At 41.8% G+C, this 13,904-nt stretch overlaps 1 long non-coding RNA gene across 1 annotated transcript in view; it reads right to left on the minus strand.

Moving 5' to 3' along the window:
• Positions 1–13,904, minus strand: part of LOC128340505 (uncharacterized) — a 128,951-nt gene that overhangs the window by 26,786 nt on the left and 88,261 nt on the right. Inside the window, exon 2 of the long non-coding RNA XR_008313762.1 lies at positions 4,782–4,877. This is a non-coding gene — a long non-coding RNA (uncharacterized LOC128340505). The remainder of the gene's footprint in view (positions 1–4,781; positions 4,878–13,904) is intronic.

Raw genomic sequence — 13,904 nt, forward strand, 5'->3', positions numbered from 1 at the left:
TTCTGATTCAAAGGAAGAGGGGCACATACTAGCCTTCTCACAAACCTAAACAACTCAGCTTGACGTGAACTTGTGGATGCAATACAGGCAGAAAAGAGCTCTGGGTAGACCTGGTCTCTGTTGCTCTAGTGGCCGGTCCCAGTCTACTAGATCAAAAACTGGGGGCAGGGTGAATCCCTGCCCAAAACAATAGTCTACTGCCACTGCTGGTCCACTCATGTCAAATGGTAGATTGGTCTTCTGTTGCATAAGTGGCCAGGTCTACTACTACCCCAACAGCTGCCCCATTCAAGTCAACTGGAAGATCTGGTCACCGATTATTATTTTTTTAAGGTAGTGGGAAGGGCATCCTCATTTTTCAAGTTGAAAATATGGTAGCCCTATCAATATTCTTGGAAAATATTTTACTTTAAGGACAGTTTTTATATTTCAGTTTGTGAGGGACAATTACCTTCTATATAGTCTTTTAAAATTTGTTCCTGAATAATATTGCAGTGTATTTCACAGGCTGTTTTAAAATGATTAGAATGAATTACTAGTCTGTCAGTCTCTTGCCCCAACCTCTGCAGATCAGTAACAGAATAGAGAGCAGTAGCTCACTTTAGTTTTATTCTCCAGTGATTTACTTGAGGATGTGGCAATGATAGAAAACACAGACTGCTTGTAAAGCGACAATTAGGGGGCTGGTTTCTGTAGAAATGTTCAAGTTAGATTAGTTATTCTAAAACAGGCATGATATAAAATCAGTTTTTCTGCTGCAGAACTTTGAATGTCAGATACACATTCAAATTTAATATAAGGATTGTAATTAATTATTTATCTACTTAGAGAACTTTTTAAAACTTTGTGAGCTGTTCTCAGATTAAACATTCACAATGTGTAGGGAATAAAGAGTGTATGGATAAAACCAATGAAACAGATGATAACTAAGCTTTATGACAGGATCTGCTCTAAGCAGTGCTTATTTTCCAGGGTGAAAGGTTTCCCTAGAAATTCAGTATTGTGTGGACTAGTTTAGCCCCACATTGAGGAGGGAAAGGCACTTTGCATATGTTTAGAGGCACTCCTTTGTTGTTATTTCCCATGGTACAGAGCTGAATGCTGGCATGAAAATAGGTTCCAGGGATACAGTATTTCCTGATTAGATCTGACTCTGATTGTACCCTGAACGTGAATAAATAGCATGAGCTCTAAATCTTTTGTGATTTCCTGAGTATAATCACTGATAGAGCTCTCAGTCACTTCTGCAAAATAAAATTTTACTTAGTATATATATTGTCTGAAGCTATTGACAAGTTGAGCCTGAAAAACAAAAACTTGTTCCCAAAAACTCAATAGTTGTGCCAGAAGCAGAAAGCTCAGGGTAATATAGAAAAGCCAAGAAACCAAGGAAAACCCTTTCCTCTTGATGCAGCTCAATCATCAGCCTTGGAGCAAATGTGTAGGTCAGTCTCTGCCAAGATCTCTGTAGTTGAGAGGTTCTCTTGATTTCACTCCATGATACTCCCACTGCAACTCTAGCAGTGAAAAATGACTGTGACTGTGGCCACACCAGAAGAGACATTTGACCAAGGAGAGGAGCTTCAAGTTGCACTTTATGCCTGCGAAGCAGGGCAGGGGACAATCAGGCAGCTGGAAGATTCCCAGATCCTGGGCTGCACGTTCCTACTATAAGAACATGAGCTTTGTACCATTTCCTTATACTTTGTTTATACTGAAGGGTTTTGTGTTTTTTTCAACCCATAATTCCATGATCTCATTCCCAAATTGTCAGTGTCATCTTTCTACTATAGTATCTTTTCTTTTACAATCCTGTTGACAGTTTGTGTTATTCATTTACATCCATGGTACATTTTAACCATATGTTTAACAACTTTTTTTTAAAGAGGTGAATGTGTATAATTTCCTATGATCATTAATTAGGGGCAATTATGGTTACTCCTTCTGTATGGCTGTGTTCCATTCCACGTGTTCTTAGCACAGTTTATACATTGGTCTTCTCACAAGAAATGGCATTAGGACTGACTTCACACAAACTGTCATGTTACATCTGTTGTGATCGACAACTGTCCCTGCTTACCAGAGACTCTCCCTACTTTCTGGAATATGTCCCTGGTAGATCACTGCCTCTGTTTGGTCCCTGCTTTTTTCCCCTTTTGGAAAGGCAATGATTTTTATCCCCCCCCCCAAAAAAGTGAGTTACTGGGGTTGTCATCCTTCAGGATTCAGCTTCCTCTTGGCTTCTCTAATAATTAAATCTTCAAGTGGGTGGGTAGATGCATCATGCCCCTAATGCATCTGCATGTAAATAGGTGCACAGTACTAAGGTATGATGCACTGCACTGCACATAGTGAGTAGAATTGAGCAGTAGTGTGTGTGGCGGGGGGGGGGGGAGGATCTTGGAAGTAATCCTTTGCATGAGTTGTTACAAATGTATCCCTATTTTTATCTGCACAGTGTTGGAGGGTATAGGCTTGGATCATCTGCTTTCGTAATCTGGGACAATGTGATCTGCATGCACTGTATTGCCTGCTTTCCATTTGTCACAAAAGAAAAATAGGGCCACACGTGTACTGAGGACACAAAACAACAAACCGTGTGAGTTCAGAAAAATATCCAATAGTAATTACAAAACTTTCAAAAGTAATAAATATGTTTATAAATATGAAATTAATAATTATACATTCAAGGACTATGCCATACACCACCCAAAAGCTCTTGAATGGGTATGAGAATAGGTACTGTGCACACAAAACAACAAACTTCTTTGCAAGAGCGTTTTGGTGGTGTGTGGTACAGTCTTTGGATTTAGATCCTAGATATATGCATCATCACTAATTTCATATTTATAAGCATATTTATTACTTTTGGAAGTTTTGTAATTACTATTGGATATTTTTCTGTACTTACATGGTTTGTTGTTTTGTGCTTTCCATTTGTGGCATGCTTGTAGTCAGACTTGTATGCCTTGCAAGTACATTATATGCCACACCTCCCAGGTTACTTTGCCACATCTCCTACCCATTCATGGCATGTCCCTATTTTTATAAGCCTACTTTCCAGTAGGCTTATGAGATCACCTGGCATTCCCCCTATCAACTCCCCCTATCAACTTCGCAATGCCTGGACCAATATGAACCAAACTGGGTACAGTTCTAGGGACACATAGGGACACCTCAACAGCATAGCTTGTGATGATTTCATCCACCCTGATTCAAGATGGCGGATGCGTGAACGTTTGAGGCACAAGTGGGCTAATTTGTGGGCTGTATAACCGGATTGAACCAAATTATGTACAGTTGTAGTGACACACAGGAACACCTCAATGATGTAGTTTGTGATGATGTCATCCAACCCAATTCAAGATGGCGGATGCATGAACATTTAAGGTGCAAGTCGGCTAACTTGTGAACTGTCTAACCGAATTGAACCAAATTTGGTACAGTTGTAGTGAGTGACACACAGGGACACCTCAATGGTGTAGTTTGTAATGATGTCATCCCCCCCAATCAAAGATGGCGGACGCATGAAATTTGAGATGTAGGGGCACATGGAAAAACCTCAATTACATAGTTTGTTATGATGTCATCTACCCCAATCCAAGATGGCAGAGGCATGATCACAGGGATGCCCCAATGGCATAGTTTGTGATGATGTCATCCACTCCAATTCAAGGTGCCAGATGTGTAAATATTTGAGGCGCAAACAGGCTAACTTGTGAACTGCCTAACCAATTTAAACCTAATTTGCTACAGCTGTAGGGGCACATGAGGGGCACTATGTCAATGACCTCAATGTCATCTACCTCAATCCAAGATGGCAGACGTGTGAATGTTTGAGGCGCAAATGCGCTAATTTGAGGTCTGTCTAACTCTAACTGATTTGAACTAAATTTGGTACAGTTGTAGTGAGTGACACACAGGGACACCTCAATGGTATAGTTTGTAATGATGTCATTCTCCCCAATCAAAGATGGCGGACGCATGAACATTTGAGATGCAAAAGATCTAACCGGTGGACCTCGATTTGAACCAAGTTTAGTCCAGTTTTAGAGAAAGTGAAAGGAAAGTATGCTGGTTAGTTTTACTAGAACAACTTGTTAATAACTGAAATGTAGTTCCTGCTCTCCTGGAGAAAGATAAGCAAAGCCTTCCTAAATAAAGAAGTCCCAAAGATATATTTACACTACAAACATATACTAGTTTTATACTAATTTAACAGTAATACCTTCCCGAAATATCCTAGGAATCCTAAGAATTGTAGTTTGATGAGACTGCTGAGAATTCTCTACAAATCCCACATCCCAGCTCCCAGGATTCCCTATGGAATATGTCCTAAGAAACAGCCATTACAGCATGATAGATACTTGGGGTGAGGGAGAATCTCAATAATAATATTTTGGCTTTGTTTCAGTGCTCCTTCTTTCCTCCCTGACAAATATGAATTTGTTTCTGCTTTTTATTAACACAAGGATTTTTGTTATTTTTTAACTATTTTGCTGGAAGGAACAAAGAGTTCTTAAATTGAATTTTGAATAGGTTCAAGTGAATTTTGAATAGATTAAACTAATCATCAATCATCTATAAACTGAAATAATATTACACAACTAGATAATGATAGTAATAGTTCTTTGCAACGCGCAAAGGGAATTCTACTTTGATAGCTATATGTTTAGTGCTGGCAAAAGTAATGTTTTAATGCGCTAGGGTTCTTCTTTTTGAAACATGGATTGGATTGCATTTATTTAACCTGTCATTACATCATACTGCACGAGGCTTACCATGCAATTATAAAGGTAATGGTTCCCATGTTATACCGACTGAGGCACAGTCTCTGGCATTCCTCTCTCAGCTTCCACCAGTTCCAAATGCAGGTTCTGTACAATGAAGGAAGAAGTCTTCAGAAAAAGCCAAAGTAAGCATGTGGTAGACTAGAGAAAAGATCAACTCTTAAATCTTGTATTACTTTCAGCATTCCATCCACAATAGTTTAGCAGACATTTTGTTCCAAACTCAAATTATAGGTTTAGAACTTCAGGTACCAATACATTTGTTTAAACCAGCAGCTCCTAGACTGCCATGTGGCACTATACAGGTAGCGCCACATGGCAGTCTAGGAGCTGCTGGTTATGTTCTATACCTACCTGTCATGTTCTTCTTTATTCCCCATCAACTGAGCCTTAGGTTGTCTTTTACACTGTGACAAATAATCACCTCAATCCAGTGATTTCTTTGTAATATGGGAGCTCTGAAAGTGCTCACTGAGCTTCCCCACTAATATGGCAGGCCCTATATTCTTTTGGAATATAGCTCTTTCCATTGTGGAGAGAGTGGCTCTGCTCTTTCCATTGAAGAGAATGTGGTGACTTATCAGCTCAAATGCTCCATTTGTAGACCACTCCAAAGATCATTAGGAAGTGCTGCAGAGTCCCTGTTTGACTAAACAGTGAGAGAAAGTCACAAAATAACTTGAGAAATGTTGAGCAAGTCTACTTTCTTTCATTTATAAAGAAGGGAGATAACATATATTATAATCATCTTCCAGGCAAGCTAGGAAGAAGAAATTTAAAACAATTCTATTTTCACCACCCATAGTAACGGGGAAAGCAAAACCACTGGAAATATTTAATTTTGAGCGGGAGTGGGGGTAATAGACCCCAAACAATGTTTTTATTACATCAATTTCCCTGAGAAGCTTTACACAAGACATGGGTGGTCGGTTTAAATGAATGTGAATATGGAAGAAGATATTCAAAAAATCTGGGAGTATGCCACCACATGTGGGGAATATAGTTTTTAAATGGCATTGTAGCGGATTAAAGCCTTTGTCTCAGAGCAACCTCACATGAGGGAAATAAAATGCTGAATCATCCCTGCTGAGCTGTCTGGCTAGGCTTCTACTAAAACTATTCTGTAATTATCGGTAGGTTCAAAATGCTGCCACCAAGCACCCGAAAAATTGCTAAGAACCAGACCAGTGGACTGGGTACTGTAATCCAAGGTCCCTCTCTGTAACTGGTATTGGGCAAATAAAAAAAACCCCTTCCATGTGTAAGCTTGGGATGAGAAAACTGATAGCTGCTGAACGTCTGAGGATGTGTTTGCACCAGAGAAAATCCCCCTTCGGCCCCGCTTTTCCTGAGTTAAAAACCAACTCGAAGGGGATTAAGAAAATACTTTAAAAAAACGGTTTTATTCAATTTCTGCAGACTTCTTCCATCTGAGGCTTTCTAGCTTTCTTAGATACAGTTAAGAATTCTTAGTAGATTACAAAAATAGGTTGTCTTAGGCACATTTCAATGTTTATAGAGTATTTTGCAATGCCCTAGGCAGAATGGGCATAAGCTAGTGTTTCTTATTTCAATTACGTTGCAGGTAAACTATAACAGAATAGTATCAGGAATATACAAAAGCACACACCAAATAAACAGAAATTCTAACACAAAGTCTGACTAAACAAACTTTTCCCTAGACTAAACTTCCCAAAGCCAAATCCCAGGCTTCCTTTCCATGAACTCACCAAACTCAGGAGGAGAATTCAAGCTTTCTGCCCTCCTATCTTTCAAAGATCCACAGAGTCATTTTCCTGTAGCCATTCTCCATGCCCACATGTTCTTCTCTTCTAACAAAGGCCTGCCCTTCCGAGAATTCCCCACAACTGCTCTCTCTCTCTAGGTCCCACTCATCTGGTGTACTGATTGGCCGCCCTGGAGTTCACCAGCATGTCAGTCAAGACAAGGGTTCACTCCCTGTTAACTCTTTAGCGGGGTGTGGCTGATCACTACACAGACATCATCAGAAATATTCAGCCTTTAAAGTTCAATAAGAGTGGTGTGGTGGTGGTCGTGGTAGTGTGTTAATTCAAATATTAATTGAACATTGGGGAAGGAAGTTTGGGGAGGGAGGCTCGTGATTTTCTTTTGCCTTCATAAATTTCCAACATCCTTCCAAAGTGCAACAAAAATGTTTAGTCAAACATGTCCTTAGAGATTGCTACATATATAAATTTGAAATAAGACCTCAGTTCTGGGAAATCATTCACTAGAGGAAAATCTAAGGACTGTGTGTGTTCAACTTTTCATTTCCCTGCTCACATTTTAAAACTGCACACAGCCAAGTTGGAAGAAGAGATATGAAGATTCTTGTCATATCAACAGTGAGTATGAAATGCATCTTGTAAAACAGTGAGGACTTTATCAACAGTTCACATACCTCATGCTTTCCTCTTCAGGAATCTTCAGGCATTTTATTTCTCCATTTTAAAATCTACATTTTTAGAATTTGAAATGTAACAGCAGAAGCATTCCTAATGTCAGTAAGTGATGTGCCAAGTATGATTACCAGAAAGCTGGATTTTCCCTGGATTGCTCTGGTTTGTCCTGTTCTTTTCAAAACAACAATATATAGGCTAGAGACTATTGCCAGAGACTGAACCCTGTAACCTTTGATGAATTTCAGTGTTCCAGTTATCCTGTGCAGAACTGATACCTAAAAACCTGCTGATGTGAGCTCAAAAATTGATACTGGCAACTAAGAGCTATCTCCCCCACCCCCTAACTTCATTCAGTCTCCTCTTTCAATAGCCAAGCTTGAATTTGCTAGGAGCAAAAATCCAGGCTTTATTGTAATTGCTGGCATAAAACTAAAATGTTATGCCATCACCTCATTATAACAGTATTTATTTTCTCCCCTCTGATTCTAAAATTTCTTTGAAACTGGCCTCTAGTTTCACTTTTTTTAAAAAAAACTTACTAGAAAATTTAGCACTAGACAATACTTGGGCCAAGATTTTGTTTGTTGTTTTATTTGTGTTTTTGGCTGGTTGTTCCATTAAAATACATGTTTGTTCATATAAAATGTTGGCAACATGTTTTCTAAATACATTAATAGTGAAATGAATGAAATAACTATATAGCTTATTAATATTAGTATATATCTATATGTGTGCATGCCTGTGTATTGTCCCCTTGCCTTTACAGCACTTAAGTTTGTGTACAAATTGGCAGTACCTCTGACTGTTAAGCTATTTGCCTGAATTATTTCTGCAGTAAATCTCTAGAAATGTCCACTTAAGCAGAAAGGGTCATAAATATTTCATGTTAGCCATAAAACACAACAGAATTTTGGAAGTCATAATTTTAATGGATATAACTGCACTATAAAAGAGAGACCCTTGGGACAAGGGCTAAAGTAAAATTTATCCAAGTGAGCTGCGATGCTAATCCATCTGCAAGCCATAAATTATCTCCTGTCCCAGGTGTGACATATTGTCCAAAGGGTGCCTAGTGATTAAGGACACAAAGGTATAGATATGGCATAGGCCCAAGTAAGCCCTGAGCAATTAGCAGTGACTGGAAATTGTCAACAAATTCCCCTAAATGGTTGATAGTTTCCTATGTGTTCAGGTTTGCCAAGGCACACAATCAGGAGTATCTGTGGTCAATCTCAGATGTGAGCACAGATCTCAGTGACGGGCCCACAGAGGAAACAGAACAGCAATTTGTTTTATCCAGACTAGTTTGAATCCATTCCACAAGGAACTGATCCCTCTCGAGCTAATGGCAAAACTCCCATCACTTCAACTGGTAAAAGGTCAGGCCCAGAGTGCACAATGAAGAAAATGAGATATTGTTTGTGTGGGGATGGGTGTAACCAATATCCTTTATTGGTGAGTTTTAAAATGATGCATAGCTTTGTGCTATCACACTAGCTCCTGTAAAGTTCAGGGCAAGACAAAGGCAGGGAGGGGAAGAGAGGTAAAGCAAGAGTGGGTCTCTCAACTGCTAGGAATTATGCATGAGCTGAAAGCTTTCATAGGGGTCAGAAAGTATCATTTCACTCACTTTGGCATGTCTAGAAGCACCCTTAGTTGGTGTGGCTGGTCCCCATGAAAGACAGAGCTGGGTGGTGGTATCAAGGCTAAATCCACGCTGACATCCCTCAAGTCACCAGTTCAACATCCATTGGGGCTTCAGCCCTGATATCAAGGGTTTACTGTATATGGAGAGAGTGCTTCCCTGGAAAAGGAGTGAGAGTGCCCTTTCTGATTCAACTGCCTCCTATCTGGTAAGATTTAAAGCAAGACTTGGTGATTGGTATTGGGGTGTGCTACTGAATCAAAGGACACCAAATCTTCAGGTATGCATGTGGCTCTTTCTTATATTCTGTATTGCAGCTGTAATCCATCAGTGAGTATGGATTTGCTGGACAATTGGCAACTGCAGGGGTTATCAAACCAGGGTCTCAAACCTGGGCCAGCCATTGTGGCTTGGGATGATGACAGCTGTAGTTCAGCAACCGTTGCGGGAACCCCTGGGCTACTACACAAGGAAAAGAAAATCCAGCAAATGGCCTCAGCATCCAGTACAAATGGCCTCAGCATCCAGTATAGCTCTTGGGGGTCTATAGTCCCGGTGTCCCTGCACTTTTAATAGTACAGCTGTGTTGTAACAACACCATTTCTGGAACCTGTATTTATTTACAATAGCAACATAAATAATTATCCTATAAGTTTTTTTGTTTTGTTTTTAAAAATAATCTTTGCTAGCCTTTGATAGCTTGGAAGGGAGGAGAGTTGGTATGTAATCAGTCATTGTGCTTCATCTCTGCATGCTTTGACATTCTTACTAGCATTTGCAATTGACTCCACATAGATAAAGTGGCCCTGAAACAATTAACCAGAATTCATACTGGAAGAGTTATTAAAGTCGCATCAATACAAGACAGCTGCTCTTGTCATTTTTCGATTGACTCCCATATCAAGTTAAGTCTCTGCTGAATTCCTTGATTGCTCCTCTCCACCAGTTAAGATATTTGATGAATGACTGTATTTCAGCTTAGTCTACAATGCACTGCTAGTGTAGCAAATGCTGTGTCCTTATTTCTTTAATGTAAGTAATCACAAAGAACCAAAGAAAGGTACAGGTGATCTGAAACATTTTGTGCAGGAAAAAAAATCTGTTGGTAAATTCATTCAAATTCAGGATAAGTGAATTTTCATTTTCATGCGGGAAAGGAGGCTACTAACATGGTTTGCAACAGAGTCAATGTAAGGACAACCTTACTAGCCACATACTAGTATGGTCACTAAGATGTTTGTGCACAGTATAGAATAAAGGTAGCACAATGTGTTCAGCTTCTAATTGTTATCATCTGCTTCACTGATGTTTTTCTTTAATATTTTTTGGCTCATCCTCCACATATTCGTTGTAAGCACTTTTAACTTGGGCTTTGTCTGTATGACTTGCTTACATGGAACTGATCAAGATCTAAATGGACCGGCTTGGGTCCAGTTCCCACCAGCTGTTCCCTAGACTCCCATCAGATGTACCAGTTTAACTCTATTGCTATAGGCTGCTTCAAATATGCAACCTTTATCACCTATGCAGAAGTTGCATCCATCAGTACTGCTCTACTCACTTATGCATTTGTTGTGTTGACAGGCATTGGGGGTTGCAGTCAAGGAAAATAGCTCAGTGTGTGGAACCACCATTATTACTATAACTCAGCTTCTATCTGATTGTAGAAGAGTACTGACTGTGTAGTGCTAAAGAATCTTAACATGAACACACACATATTTGCTGTGTATATGCTGAGTCTTTGGGGTATCTGCTTAGGTTGATTTGCAAGTTACAGCCATTCCTAGAGAAGGGTAACCATGCTAGCATTAAACATGTCTTAGCAACCTACAGGCTTAACCAGTATAAGATGCTCTTCCAGGGCCAGCACCAGGGTTTTGGGCACCAAAGGTGAAGGTTGATTGGGCACTACCACCCAGCAGCGGATTTAAGGAGATGCAAAGTAGGCACTTGCCTATGGCAGCAAAATTTGAGGAGTGGCAAGCTGCTCCTCAAATTTTGGCATCCCTCTCTGGGGATGAGGGAAATATCCCCCACTTTTCTTCTAAAAGCGACTGCTGCACGGCAGGAAGGGGGCAGCGAAGGCCACACAGTGGCGGCTGTGGGGAGGGGGGGGTGAGGTGAAAGTGCCGCCTTTTGCTTTAAAATACTGCTGCGTGACAGGGATGGGGCAGCAGTGGCTGCAGCTGGGACAATGGTGGTGGGACGAGGGGAAAGTTCCCCCTTTTACTTTTAAGGCAATGCCACTGCGCGGTGGGGCAGCAAGGGAGAGCTCTTTCCAGCTCCCCTCCTCCTTCCCAAATGACTGCATGGCCCATCTGCAGTCCATTATGGCCTTTCTTTCTTGTCACCACTACCACCGGGTTCGGCAGCCCCAGGGGGTGTGGTTGTGGCCCCAGGGGGGTCCTCCAGTGGCTTCCCCTCCCCCAGATGGACTCCTCCCAGTCTCTGAAGGGCCAGTTTGGGCCTTTAAGAGCATGCAGCAATCATTTTTGATGCAGCTGCACATGCATGCTAGCCAAAAATGGCTACTGCATGCTCTTAAAAGACCAAACCAGCCCTTTGGAGACCGGGGAGGGGGGAGGGAGCGAGTGCTCTGCTAACCGGGGCTTCCGGATCATGTGTTGCTGTAGCACGGCTCCGCACCGTGGCAACTCAGGAGGAGACCCCCGACTGGGAGGCTAAAAAGTAGCCTCCTGGCTCGGGGTTGCTCCAGCATGCTCTGCACAGTCATGCAGAGCATGCTGGAACTTTCAGGGGCCCTGCACACCCCTGAACTCCCAAGCCCCCGCCAGATCCGTAACGGAGCCGGCAGTCATGTGAGCGGCCAATCCGGCCGCCCCGGGCAGACTGGACGATCATCTGCGGGGAGAGCGGGCTAAGCCCACTCTCCGCGCTAACCCCATTATGGTGGGTCTCATCGATCATGAGACCCACCTCACAGAGTGCTATTCATTCATCATGTGGGTGACTGTCTGCATTCAGAAACAGCCAATCACAGGGTTTCTCCTGAAGCTTAAAAAATACCTGAAAGGGTTTGTTTGTTTTTAAGAAAGTATCCATGTGAGTGTAGAAGATCAATGGTCAATCAACCTTCCTTTTCTTGTGTCCTCCTCCTCCTCTGTTTCTAATAGATCTACAACAGAGTCTACAATAGATTTTAATATGACTTTATTGTGTTTTTATGTGGTTTTATGGTGATGGGAAAATCCCCCCCCAAGCATTTATTATTAAGATTAATTTATCTTTGCATGAGATATCAAGGTGTTCTTACTTCCATTTTTCTTAACCATCTGCTACATTCTCTACCTCCCGCCCCCAAATTTTCAGTGTAACAAAAATATATGGTGGTGAAATATGCAGAAAGAAGGGAGCGAAAAGTGAGGTTCGTGTGCGGGGGAGCAGGGAACCATCTGTCATCAAAGATTGTAAGGGAAGGTCACTCTAAGAATAGCAAGCAGACTCTCTCTTCTTGAAGACACTGTTCAGTGAAGTATGGCAGTAAGTGTAGCCATCCCTACTAGGTTAACACTTGAATCATATGCACAAGGACTATTAAAGTGGCTTAGATGCTTCTGTGATTTGTGCTAATGGTGTGGTATGAGTGAAGCAAGACCAAAAATTAGGTAGTATTTGCTGGATTTTGAAGTAATTCCTCTGTAAAAGCATGCAGAATGCTGGATGCTGCTGCATTGCAGCTAGTTTTGATGATGTAGCCAATGCAACCATCTGGCCAAAGGGCCAAACTAGGAGAGGCAGAGTGAATATGCAGGGCTTGGAAGCTGAACTGTTAATTACACTGTTCTGTGATGCTGTTAGGAGAAATGCATAACCCTAAGAATATGTTCTTGGTCTGTTTCAGTTTCACACAATACTTTACAAAAATATGGAGCATTTCTACATAACTCACTTTTAATGCCATAATCGCACACTTGTACAAGTCTGAGAAGCCACCTAATGGTGCAGTGGGGAAGTAATTTGCCTAGGGAGCAAGAGGTTGCTGGTTCGAATTCTCACTGGTATGTTTCCCAGACTATGGGGGGAAAACACATATATCGGGCAGCAGCAATATAGGAAGGTGCTGAAAGGCATCGAGCTAAGCCCGCTCTCCCCGCAGACAAATAGGGCACTGACGGAGCCGGAGGGGGCTGGGAGGATCGGGGGCTGCGCAGCCCCTGGAAGCTCCAGTATGCCCTGCGTGAGCGTGCAGGGCATACTGGGGAGACCCCTGAGCCTGGAGGCTGCTTTTCAGCCTCCTGCCAGGGGTCTACTTGTGAGTAGCCATGGTGCGGAGCCGCGCCACGGCTACTCATGATCCCAAAAACTGGGTTTGCGGAGCGCTCGCGAAGGCTAGCCCAATTTTCTACAATCGTGTGAATAACCTCATCATCCCATACTGCGTGGGAGAAGGCAATGGTAAACCCCTCCTGTATTCTACCAAGAAAACCACATGGCTCTCTGGTCGCCAGGAATCGACAAGACTCGACGGCACAACCAACAACAGTCTGATCATTTCCCTTCAAAGCACTCTTTTGCTTTTGGGGCTATTGAATTTTCTGAGCACTCAACATGTAATGTTTTCATGTTGGGGAAAATGTAATACTCTTCTCTTGACTGTGCATTCATTACCATTGTGATTGACAGATGCAAACTGTTTGAGTGTAATGGACACATATTAGATGTATCTGGTGAAACAACAAATGATGGGCAACTCAGCTCTTTACTACCATCATTCCCAGTCCATTTGTCAGGTCCAATTTAAGGTGACTTTTAAAATATTGTGATGCTTGCTGCCACTGGTTGCCCCACTTTCTCAAGCAGTGAGAAGTTTCAAGGCCCACAGCATGCATTGGATTCTGTTTCCCTTAGTCTACACTCAGAGGGCTAATACTTCTGAGTGCTGCTCATGCTCTGGAAGTGCTCTGCAAAATGGGAAGCACTCTGTGATGTATTTCCAATTCTGCAGAGTGCCTTGAGTTGTAGGGAAGGAATTTCATTGATCCCAATTATAACAGAGCAAGAATGTGTGAGAGGAACCAAGCCGAT

This window comes from Hemicordylus capensis, chromosome 1 (genome assembly GCF_027244095.1).
Source record: "Hemicordylus capensis ecotype Gifberg chromosome 1, rHemCap1.1.pri, whole genome shotgun sequence".
Taxonomy (NCBI): Eukaryota; Metazoa; Chordata; class Lepidosauria; order Squamata; family Cordylidae; genus Hemicordylus; species Hemicordylus capensis.